The following is a 13,074-nucleotide window of genomic DNA, read 5'->3' as shown; positions in this document are numbered from 1 at the left end:
AGGCTTCTCTGCAGTGTTATTTGCAGTCTGCATTACAACGCAGGTTCTAATATAATAAAATGGACTAACACACATTATCCGAAAGTTACCTTGTTATTGATACCCCTCCTCCACACGTACATTCACAATAATTTATCTCCTGCATAGAAGGGGTGTTTTTATGCAGCCTGTTCACGTTAGGTGGGCAATGACCCTAATAAAATGTATAAAGTATTGGTTCATGTGATTGTAAAATAAGCAATTCTCTTGGATCATAAAAGCTACTGAGTTGTCTGCAGCAAGTTTTGCGCCAAAATTCACATGTGAGGAATAGGTCTTACCGTGATTTACGGCAAATCTGCGGCGGATAATTTCTGGACCCAGATTTATTAATTTTTTTAAATCAGACCATTTTTATTGTCATTTTGCATTTAGGACCCAGCTTTAATGTAGATAGAAAATGGTTGTGTAACTAGAAAAACTCCTGCCAAAAGGTATTGTGTTACGCTTAGTGCAGGTTCCTGACACGGTAAAAAGACCTTCCCAGTGCCATGCACTGCCCCCGTGGGTCCCTTCACTAGGCATAACACAATGTATGTTTTACAGAGAGTTTTCCTTTAAGGGCAGACATCTTTTTTGTGATAACTGGTTTCTGGCATTCGGTGAAGCCTCTGACACCTTTGGCAGTAATCAGTCTCTCAGGCCATGTAGACGGTGGGTCTAGTGATGCAAACTTACTCATCGTAGCTGCAGGTACTAGACCTGCTGTCAAGCTGAAACTTCCGCTCGGCACGGATTGGAACTTAGAGGCATTATTAGTACATGTCATCGCTCTAATTTTTATTTTTTCAGGTCAATTGCTCTGTTGCCCCGCTTATGCCCCCCATTCTAGTTTTGTGCCGTGTATACTATTAGATCACGTCTGTAAAGAGAGAAGATGCCAGGTTTTCTTCAATCACAGTGAAGCGCGTCACGGCCAGGGCGAAAAGCTGGCATCTCCTCCTCCCTGTACTGATGCTCTCTATTAGCATACAGGGCACGGAACCAGAACAGGGGGCACAGCGGGGCAACAGAGCAGCCGATCTGAAAAAAAAAATACAGCGATGACATCTATTAATAATGCCTTAGGCACCTTTCACACGAGCGAGTTTCTCGCGCGGGTGCAATGGGTGAGGTAAACGCATTGCACCCGCACTGAATCTGGACCCATTCATTTCTATGGGGCTGTGCACATGAGCGGTGATTGTCACGCATCACTTGTGCGTTGCGTTAAAAAATCGTAGCATGTTCTATATTCTGCATTTTTCACGCAACGCGGGCCCCATAGAAATCAATGGGTCTGCGTGAAAATTGTAGCATGCTCCTCTTTGTGCGTTTTTTATGTAACGCATGCCCCATAGAAGTGAATGGGGCTGCGTGAAAATCGCAAGCATCCGCAAGCAAGTGCGGATGCGGTGCGGTTTTAATGCATGGTTGCTAGGAGACGATCGGGACAGGGACCCGATCATTATTATTATCAAATCTAATTAAAATAATAGCATTCTGAATACAGAATGCATAGTACAATAGGGCTGGAGGGGTTAAAAAATAAATACAATTTTTTATCTCGCCTTAATCCACTTGATTGCACAGCCGGCATCTCTTCTGTCTTCATCTGTGAGGAAAAGGACCTGTGGTGACGTCACTGCGCTCATCACATGGGCCATCACCATGGTGATGGATCATGTGATAGACCATGTGATGAGCGCAGTGACGCCACCACAGGTGGTGATGGATCATGTGATAGACCATGTGATGAGCGCAGTGACGTCACCACAGGTCTTTTTCCTCACAGATGAAGACAGAGGAGATGCCGGCTGCGCGAACAAGTGTATTAAGGTGAGTTAAATTATTTTTATTTATTTTTTTAACCCCTCCAGCCCTATTGTACTAATTATTCTGAAAATAATACAATCTACACAACCTTGAACCCAAACCGGAACTTCTGTGAAGAAGTTCGGGTCTGGGCACCACATTCAGTTTTTTATCACGCGCGTGCAAAACACATTGCACCCACGCAATATAAACTGAACAACGGAACGCAATCGCAGTCAAAACGGAATGAAAATGAAACCTACTCGCGCGGGTTTGCCGCATTGCACCCGGGACGCCTCAGGAGCCAAAACGTGACGCCCGTGTGAAAGAGACCTTACAGTGCCAGGGACCGGCCCTGAAAAAACCTACAAGTGGCCCCAGTGTTTTAGGTGGGTTCAAATTGACAGAAGATGGGGCCAATAGAAGTTGGCAGGATCAGCAATACCACAGTGCAGCACAAAATCCTCCCGAGAATCTGTCGTTCTGTGGTGGCCATCAGTAGCTGCCACATTTTGTCCTCCTCCTTCTCCAGCTGTTTGTTTCCAATTCACATATGGAGGTGAGATGTCAGCCACAGCACAGAGCCAGCCCTACATTCAGGCTAGGGCTACACAGCGACACTGTTCACGGCCAGGATCGCTGAGCAGCTGTGTTCCAATAGAAATGAATAGGATTGCTGCGGCAGTCGCAAGAAATCCAGCCGTTTTTGATTTCTTGCACAGTGTCGCTGTGTAGCCCCAGCCTTAGCATGCTGCCTAGAATTCCTCTAATAATGACCCCTATAGTGCCCCCAGTAGTATGCACCTGGGCAGCGGCAGTACGGAGAGCTCAGGTGGTCTTGTGGGGCATCAACCCACCGGGAAAATTCCCTGTAGAATCTTTTGCCAGTCGCCCCTGCTTGCACTGGTTTTTAGTCCTTTGCATTGCCGGAATCAGTCAGTTTACATTGTGGCATGGTAGAGCTGGGCTTCAGAAGAGCCATCAATGCTGACATACAGGGGGCACCCAGTAATCACGTGCACCTGCTGCCTTAGTGGTGGTCAGTGTGCACCACATTATTATGCAGCCTTTGAACCAACCAAGGGCCATTCCATTCACTGATCTCATGGCACAGAACCCCTGTTTTCTGAAGTGTGGTCACCTACCAATTGAAATATAATCATTGACAACGATTTTTTTTTTTATAACACACCCAGATAGAAATGTTGGATTGCTGCAAAACTTGGCATGCAGTTATGATTCAGGCAGATATGCATGAATACAGGTGTGGACGGATTAGATACTGGGTTTTGCCACAAGACGGCAGAAAAGTGCTTTCCCCCTGCTGCCTTATAATAAAATAAAAAATGTCTCAGAGGCTACTTTTGGGTAGTGTACCTCCTGGTGAGAGATTGCTGACTGCTAGACATGTCTCTATGATGCACTCAGATATTTTGCCCAGTCGACAGACTTTGAGAGGGAATGATGCATCATTGGACAGAGAGTAGCAGGATGTTCCTTTTGACAGGCTGCCCCCCTTCTAGACCATTCTGCCCTAGCTGTTGTTAGGTGTTGGGAGCAGTGGTTACATAAGGGCATGCACACAATGAACAGGGTCCAGACAGACGACCAGTAGAGAGGATTGTTTGATCCACCAACAGGCATGAGCAGCTCCATCCGTTTCATTGTCCACCATCCAGACACAGGCGGTACCTTCATTACACATTGGCGTTGTGGTGCCCATTACAAGTCCTGACATTGATTACCAGCCACCGTCGCCTTTGCAGTGGTGTTGTGAAAAACCTGGACTGTTATGGACTGGAACTACAGTTGCAAGAAAAAGTATGTGAACCCTTTGGAATGATATGGATTTCTGCACAAATTGGTCATAAAATGTGATCTGATCTTCATCTAAGTCACAACAATAGACAATCACAGTCTGCTTAAACTAATAACACATAAAGAATTAAATGTTACCATGTTTTTATTGTACACACCATGTAAACATTCACAGTGCAGGTGGAAAAAGTATGTGAACCCTTGGAATTAATAACTGGTTGAACCTCTTTGGCAGCAATAACTTCAACCAAACGTTTCCTGTAGTTGCAGATCAGACGTGCACAACGGTCAGGAGTAATTCTTGACCATTCCTCTTTACAGAACAGTTTCAGTTCAGCAATATTCTTGGGGTGTCTGGTGTGAATCGCTTTCTTGAGGTCATGCCACAGCATCTCACTCGGGTTGAGGTCAGGACTCTGACTGGGCCACTCCAGAAGGCGTATTCTCTTCTGTTTAAGCAATTCTGTTGTTGATTTACTTCTATGCTTTGGGTTGTTGTCCTGTTGCAACACCCATCTTCTGTTGAGCTTCAGCTGGTGGACAGATGGCCTTAAGTTCTCCTGCAAAATGTCTTGATAAACTTGGGAATTCATTTTTCCTTCGATGATAGCAATCTGTCCAGGCCCTGACGCAGCAAAGCAGCCCCAAACCATGATGCCACCACCACCATACTTCACAGTTGGGATGAGGTTTTGATGTTGGTGTGCTGTGCCTCTTTTCCTCCACACATAGTGTTGTGTGTTTCTTCCAAACAACTCAACTTTGGTTTCATCTGTCCACAGAATATTTTGCCAGTACTGCTGTGGAACATCCAGGTGCTCTTGTGCAAACTGTAAACGCGCAGCAATGTTTTTTTTGGACAGCAGTGGCTTCCTCTGTGGTATCCTCCCATGAAATCCATTCTTGTTTAGTGTTTTACATATCGTAGATTCGCTAACAGGGATGTTAGCATATGCCAGAGACTTTTGTAAGTCTTTAGCTGACACTCTAGGATTCTTCTTCACCTCATTGAGCAGTCTGCGCTGTGCTCTTGCAGTCATCTTTACAGGGCGGCCACTCCTAGGGAGAGTAGCAGCAGTGCTGAACTTTCTCCATTTATAGACAATTTGTCTTACTATGGACTGATGAACAGCAAGGCTTTTGGAAATACTTTTATAATCCTTTCCTGCTTTATGCAAGTCAACAATTCCTAATCGTAGGTCTTCTGAGAGCTCTTTTGTGCGAGGCATCATTCACATCAGGCAATGCTTCTTGTGAAAAGAAAACCCAGAACTGGTGTGTGTTTTTTATAGGGCAGGGCAGCTGTAACCAACACCTCCAATCTCATCTCATTGATTGGACTCCAGTTTGCTGACACCTCACTCCAATTAGCTCTTAGAGATGTCATTAGTCTAGGGGTTCACATACTTTTTCCACCTGCACTGTGAATGTTTACATGGTGTGTTCAATAAAAACATGGTAACATTTAATTCTTTGTGTGTTATTAGGTTAAGCAGACTGTGATTGTTTACTGTTGTGACTTAGATGAAGATCAGATCACATTTTATGACCAATTTGTGCAGCAACCCATATCATTACAAAGGGTTCACATACTTTTTCTTGCAACTGTATATCGTCTTTAGTGATGAATCCAGGTTCTGTTTGGGATCCGACCATGGTCATGTTCCAATATAGAGGCCTCGTGGTCAGCGCTTCAGTCCGGCCTTTGCTGTTGAGCAACACACTGCCCCATGTCGGTGTGATGATCTGGGGAGACATCATATATGTCAGTTGGTCGCTCCTAGTAGGGCTACAAGGGACATTAACAGCTCAGCGATATGTGCGGGACATCCTGACGCCATATGTGCTCTTTCCACTGGTATTTTTTGACAGGGTAATGCTCGCCCACACAGAGCAAGGGTTTACCAGGAATGTCTCCTCCAGATTACAACACCACCTTGGCTGCCCGGTCACCAGATTTATAGCCAATCAAACATTTATGGGACCATCTGGGCGCCAACTTCACCCACCTACGAGTGTGCAGGATCTACAGGCCCAGCTTCAACATCTGTGGGCAAATGTGCTGCAGGACACCATATGGAACGTATATACCTCCGTGCCCAACCGTATCTCATCCTGTATCCAGGCTAGAGGAGGCCCCACAGGGTCCTAGAGCCTCCTTATAATTGTACAGCTTTCCCCAATAAACTTCTCCATCCCTCTAATATTGTAATCACTAATATCCTCATTACATTCACACACAGATAGTTTCATCCAATTCCAACAACTCCTTCTTGGTCCGGTATTTTTATATTTATTTTCTCAATGAATGTACATGAAGCTTACTAAACACCATATACTTGAATAGATCCCTATAACCCTTTGCCTTTCACCTAGGATGTCCAGTGACCTGTCACGTGATTCTGTATTTTCACTTTTATTACAGATCACTTAATCCTTCGTATAGTGAAAAATTCTGCAACTTTCTAATAATCTTTAATTTCTCACCGTTTCAAGATCCCTGCTTACCGTCAGTGAATAGAAACACTCTGATTCACATGCAAAATCCCACAATTTCAATTTTTTTTTGTCTCTGTCCTTTTTGGGGTTGTGGATACAAGGATGATAATCAATGAAGATGAGAACCTGTAGCCTCAGTCTATTGGATGTGGGCGAGGAGACCGAATCTATGCAGATATGACATGAGCATGCTGTGTGCTTCCCTTCTGTATGCACTTGAAATAGAGCTTGAGACCGCTCCGGTAATGTCGGTTTAGTAAATGTATCCCTCATGAAATAACAATTCTGGGGTATCTTTGCTTAGAACTCTGCATTTTGTAGTTCCTCTGTTATTCCTCCTGAATATGTCTGAATAAATTGATGGGTGTTATTGTTCCCCTAGTCAAAAAGGTGGTTTACACACACATTCGGCACGGATTGGACACGATCAGACTGTGTAGACATATCTCCAGGTGGTAACACCCACTTGTCAATTTATTCATAATTATTTTTTTTTTTTTTCAGGAGGAATAACAGAGGAACTGCCAAATGCAGAGTTCTAAGTGGCAAAGCTCAGAATTACTTTGCAAAGGATAAAAGTCAGGAGAGAAGAAAGTGACTTGTTGTGGCCCGAGCTGTGCCTCCATTGCCTGCGCTTGTTTAACGCTTGCCGCAGTCTGGATAGAGAAGCAGAAGCGCTGACCATCCAGAGATGCGATTGTGTCGGAGCTTCGCTGTCTGCTGTACTCCCACGTAGTGCGAGCGTGGGATGCTCTCCTTGACTCAGCTGCATTTCACCCCTCACATTGTGATCCACATAAAACAGGGACATTTCACCCACCTCCTACTGAGTAGGATGCTGAGAAAATCAGACCCACACGCCTTCGGTTTCCTATAGTCTCATTGATTCAACAGAGAAGGTTGTGCATTGTCATAAATATTCCTCCCTTTCATCCACCATTGTGATAATAGCAGCACATACCCCCCTGCTCCTCCATCTACAGTAGACACAATCATGGCAGTACCTAGTTTCACCACCAGGGGGCAGTCACAACCTTTAAAGCTGTATGCGGCTCCTAGTACCTGGCATGGTGCAGTTATATTGTTTGTTACCTGAAGTAGCAGCATGGAATTATAAAATATTGGGCGCTGCTGATCCTGATAAAATGTTATAGCCTATAAACTCAAGTGCGGTTCATTTTTTTGCCGAGCATGTCCCCATGCGACAAGAGGTCACCCACTGTTCCTGCAGCATCAATCCACAGTGAAAGACAGCTTGCAGCAGAGTAAGGCCTCTTACACACGGCTGTGCCTGTGCTGTGGACCACAAATTGCGGTCCGCAATGCGCGGGCACCAACCGTGGGCCAGCCATATGCGGATCGTGGACCCATTCACTTCAATGGAGTCCGTGATCCATCCGTTCCGCAAAAAGATAGAACAAGTTCTATTTTTTTGCGGAACGGAAGCACGGAACCCCACAGAATCACTCTGTAGTGCTTCCGTTCCGCACTGCATCTCCGAATTTGCCTGCGGGCCACAATACGGTCACGGCAGGATAACGGCCGTGTGAAAGAGGCCTAAATCTCCCATCCATTATCTCTATATGGCCTGGGGGATGTTCAAAGGGAACAATTCCTTTAGGCACTATGCACTGGACCGTGTCCGTTTTGTGGTCTGCATTTTATTTGTTTTGCTGACCCATTGACTTCAATGGGTCCACTGTCCACGTTTTGAGGACATATTCTATCTTTTTGCGAAACAGACTGCAGAAAGCAGACAGATGATCTGTTCTGCAAAAAGATAGAAAATGCAGACCACGGACCAATTGAAGTCAATGGGTCCGCCAAAAATGTGAATGCAACACGGATGGTTTGGCGGACCACAAAATACATAGTTGTGTGCATGAGGCCTTAAAGGGGCTCCATACATTTTATACAGAGATTTTTTTTGAGACAATCGCTCAAAATGGCATTGAAAAGTTGTCTTCTCAAAGAAGATAACCAACATGCATGATACATGGTGGAACTTGGTCTGAATAAGAGGGTATTCACCTCAGAGGTTTCACTGTATACAAGACTCATGTAACTGCATGTGCATTGCAATACGTACTGGTACTTAAAGGGGTTTTCCAGGCTTTTTCATATTAATATCAGATCGGCGGGGGTCAGACACCTGGCACCTCTGCCGATCAGCTGTTTGAGGAGACGACACTCGCTGTGCACAAGTGCCATCTCCCTTCTCTCTTCCTGTCCGCTGCTGCTGTCCCATAGATATGCAGCAGCAGACAGGGAGAGAGAAGGCAGAGGGTACATGTGCACAGCGCGGGTTGTCTCCGCAGAGAGCTGATCGGCAGGGGTTCCGGGTGTCAGACCCCCGCTGATCTGATATTGATGACCTATCCTGAGGATAGGTCATCAATATGAAAAAGTCTGGAGAACCTCTTTAAGGGCCCTTTAAACGGGCCGAGAATCGCACAGATTATCGCCAACTAGCGTTCATGTAAACACTCGTTAGCGATGATTGGGCAGTGGAAAGGTACCGCCGATTACACGACGAATGTTTGTGCACATGCAAAAGTAATTGTTTACCGGCAGCAGATCGTGCCATGCAAACAAACTCTCCTGCCGGCAGACAACAAGTCCTTATGGGTAAGAGCGATGGCAATGTAAATGCACATATGGACTTTGCACATTTGGACTTTGCATTGATCTGCATTCAGGACTTTTTTTTCCCCGCCTTAAATAAAGGATCTCAGACGGAAAAGGCTGAAATGGATGCCAAGTGTGCATGACTGATACTCAGGATCCCTTTTTTTCCCTTTATTTTTCTGTTCTTGTGACAGATCAGAAGAACGGAACAATAAACAGACATGTGAACTCAGCTTTAGGGCTCATGCATACAACCATATGTATTTTGCAGTCTGCAAAACAAGGATCCGCCAAAAATACGGATGACATCCATGTGCATTCCTTATTTTGCGGAACAGAACAGCTGGCCCCTAATAGAACAGTCCTATCATTGTCTGTAATGCGTAATAGGACATGTTCTGTTCTTTTGCGGAACGGACATATGGAAATGGAATGCACATGGAGTAACTTCCGTTATTTTTTTTGGTCCACAAAAAAACATTCCAGGTTGGTCTTGCCCTCTCCATTTTAACGAGGAAGTGGAAAATAGAGGACAATGGGGTAAAAAGAGCAGAACATTGTGTTTGAGGTTAAGACAGTGGTGAGGTCAAGCAGCTCCTGAAAGGGGCCTGACGTTTTACTCCCCTGTTCTTCATGTACTCTATTACCCAAGGTTCCCATAGACCTTCGTATAGATCATAATCAAGTTTTTGTGAAAAAATTCTTATGAGATTAAAGATTTTGTATATTTTCTCTGCTTCCATATATGCTCAGCGGTGCTCCCATAATAGGGTGAAACTTGTATCTCTACCTCATTCAGATCCATGAACAGAATGGCAGAATCACAGTGAAGACTGACACAAGGCCACACCGGTAAGCAAACATCCATGTGGTTGTTGTTTCCCCAACCGGATTCATTACTGTCATAGCCGAGCGCTGTGTGCAGAGCAATCATCGTTATGTCCTGACCTTATTTTTTTGTGTGTGTTTTAAAAACTGAATTTCTTGCCGTCAGCGATTTTCCGGCTCATACAGAACATTTCCCGTAATAAGCGAGCAGTCGAGGAAAGCAGTGAGGAAATTCTTATTACACCTGGGAGAGCCCTTCACAGGGTGACACTTCAGCTGAGGAGTATGGCAAAAGTGGGAGTGGCCAGTTTGAAGGGTGAGGATTATAAAGTAGGGCTAAATTTACCTTGACCCCCAATATTACCATCAGATACTAGACCAGACCCCATAAATATATTCAGAATCCCTTTAATATCAGACCCCAAATCAAACTCCCCTAAATATATTGTCCCCAAATATCAATATCAAACTCCAGACCAGACCCCCTAAATATATTCAGACCCAAAACAGGACCACTATATTAATAGAGGTCCCATATGAGACCCCTAATGTATGTTAATATCAGACCTAATCCCTAATTTAATCCAAGCATCAGAACAGGCTATGGGGGAGCCCCTAATAGAGTAGATGTTCTGCTCTATTATCCATTATTTCTTCCACTTGTAATATTGCTATTGCGATGACCGGGCCACAGGGGCGTAGTGAGTGCACGGTGAGCGTGGTGATAATGTGCCGGATGGGTGCAGTAGTTGTACTCACTTTTCTGTAGCTCCCTGGGCCCGTGTGCAGTGAAAGGGAAGACAGTACTAAATCCTCCAGGGCACTCTCTATTGCAGGGAACACCAGCCAGATGGAAGTTGAGGTGCCCTTGATGGTAATGGGTACGCCTAGGGTGATTTGGTGGCTGGGACCCTAGTTGTTTGTGACGCAAATACGGTAGGTGCAATTAGGAGATGGAGTAGAATGATGAGAGAGGCAGTAGTTTAACCAAACAGGAACTTTACTGGTCAGTTGTAGTCTTTTAATAGCTAGCATTCAATAGACATACTTTGTCTTACATGAAGTTGTTAAAGATGAGGGGAGATCTAATTAATATGTATAAATATATCAAGGGTCAGTACAGAGATCTATCCCATCAGCTATTTATCCCCAGGACGGTGACTGTGACGAGGGGACATCCTCTGCGTCTGGAGGAAAGAAGGTTTGTACACAAACATAGAAAAGGATTCTTTACGGTAAGAGCAGTGAGACTATGGAACTCTCTGCCTGAGAAGGTGGTGATGGTGAGTACAATAAAGGAATTCAAGAGGGGCCTGGACGTATTTCTGGAGCTTAATAATATTACAGGCTATAGCCACTAGAGAGGGGTCTTCCTCTGGATCAACTTGCGGGATAACAGGCCGAACTGGATGGACAAATGTCTTTTTTCGGCCTTATGTACTATGTTACTATGATAAAGCTGCAAATCCCGAATAACATGCTCTTTGAGGTGATGTATGTAGGTTCCAGGTTAACTTATGCAGTAGTGATGATGATGCTTTACTTGGTTCCTGACCTTGCTCTGGCTATTTAGTCTTGCAATTAATATGGATCCTCTGGTACAAATATTATACAACCCAAGGGCGGTCTCCCTCATGGCAGGCAAACTCTCTGCTCTATTCTTTGAAAAGGTTGTTGACCTATAGTCCAAGTAGTGCCTGGCCTTGACTCTACAATGTAGGTTTACTGAATCCTGCTTCTGGATTCCAAAAGTTCAAGTAGCTTACCTCCTGGGCAAGGCCCATGAGAACAGAGACCCGTCTGTCTCCTCTCCTCCTAACTCCTCACTCCTAATCTCCTCTCTAACTTCCTGTGGCTGACCTATTAAAATGATGTTATAGTGACCTCTAGTGTTGGTAGTATGTAATGCATTTCACCAGCCTGTAATAGAAATTTAGCAATACATTGATTAGTGCAAGATGACATGAAAGAGCATATAGCAATTTGGAGTGGCCCATACACACATACGTGGGACACTACATTCACCACTGCTCTAATAAAAGTCTGCCTCAACTTTAGACTTGCTAGGTGCTGCGGATCTCCTCGTCGTTACATGAAAAACACCAAAAACATGCGCCGCACACATATATATCTCAGAATTACACATTGGGCCAGATTTATCATTAGCTCAGGTCAGAATAATGGAGTGAAAAAGTCCCAAAAAAAGTCCCAAACGCTAAAACTGCGCACACATTTGCGACTTTTTTCTGCTCTGCACTATGCTCGCCAGTTTTCTGGAAGTGGCCGTGTTTTCTTATGTAAATGACTCTCTAGACAGATTTACTATTGGGACTATTTAAAAAGTCGCAAAAAAGTCGCAATTTCACTCCAGTGAGGACCATGCTTATCTTATGAGACTTTTTAATAGAACATGTGACTTTTTCCATAAAAACGTGCGACTTTTTCATAAAAACGTGCGACTTTTGTAAAGCTGCTTACTGACGGATAAACTGCTACTGTCAAACCACATTTATCGCAGTCTTAAAGGGCCGATCATAAATCTGACTTGGCTAAAACTGACTTTAGCCATATGTTAAAGTGGAGTGAGCTGTCAGAGTCATGATAAATCTGGCCCATTATATTATATATATTATTTTTCAAGTTAATCCAGTAAATTCAAGTGCATAAAAGAGTTTTTCATAAAAATACACATTATCAAAATATCACATGTCAATACATTGGAGCAGAGGGAATAATGGGCGTTGTTCTCTTTGCTTGACGGTGACAAAATGGGCGATGATCTGGGAATAAGTAATACAGTCTATTGCAAAGTCCATTGGGAAAAAGTCCAACTCAATATTGAGGTAAAAACATTTGTAATCCAAAGGGTTAAAGTCTAAAAAGTTCTGGTATTGTAAACATGAGTATTGCATAAAATAGGCACAGAAAATGTCCTTCTGGGTACATAACTTGAAACGTTGCTCAACTTTTGAATTTAAAGGCCCAGATAACCTGAGAAAGGGGTGAAAAGGGAAAAATGGCGCAATACAAACAAAAATGCACAACCTGGGGATAAATGGTCCTGCTAATGTCCAGCAGGGTGGTCCTGAATAATCCAGTAAAGGGCCTAGTAGGCTCTGTAGTGGCCTAAGGAACTGCCACTAGGGGGTGTAACTAGCAAGAGTCCTACGTGGGGCAGAAAAACAATTATTTTTTTTCTTTCAGAGGTGGCTATCCGGCCTACTGGCAAACCAAGTGTTCTCCGGGCCTCATCAAATATGGAGGGTTTTCCTCCCGTCGGGGCTGCTACTGGCACCGTGGTGGCTGTCTTTGGTTTGGTCGGAGGATTCTCTGAATTGACGGATTTGGGCAAGACTTGTTCAGACCCCTGCATGGATAGTGTCAAGGAGATTGACTGAGCATGGAGAAATCTAACAGCCTCCTTGATTTCTCTTGATTCAGTGTTGATATAGTGTTAATGACCACTTC

Source organism: Bufo gargarizans, chromosome 6 (genome assembly GCF_014858855.1).
Source record: "Bufo gargarizans isolate SCDJY-AF-19 chromosome 6, ASM1485885v1, whole genome shotgun sequence".
Classification (NCBI taxonomy): Eukaryota; Metazoa; Chordata; class Amphibia; order Anura; family Bufonidae; genus Bufo; species Bufo gargarizans.
This window is presented reverse-complemented; position numbering follows the sequence as displayed.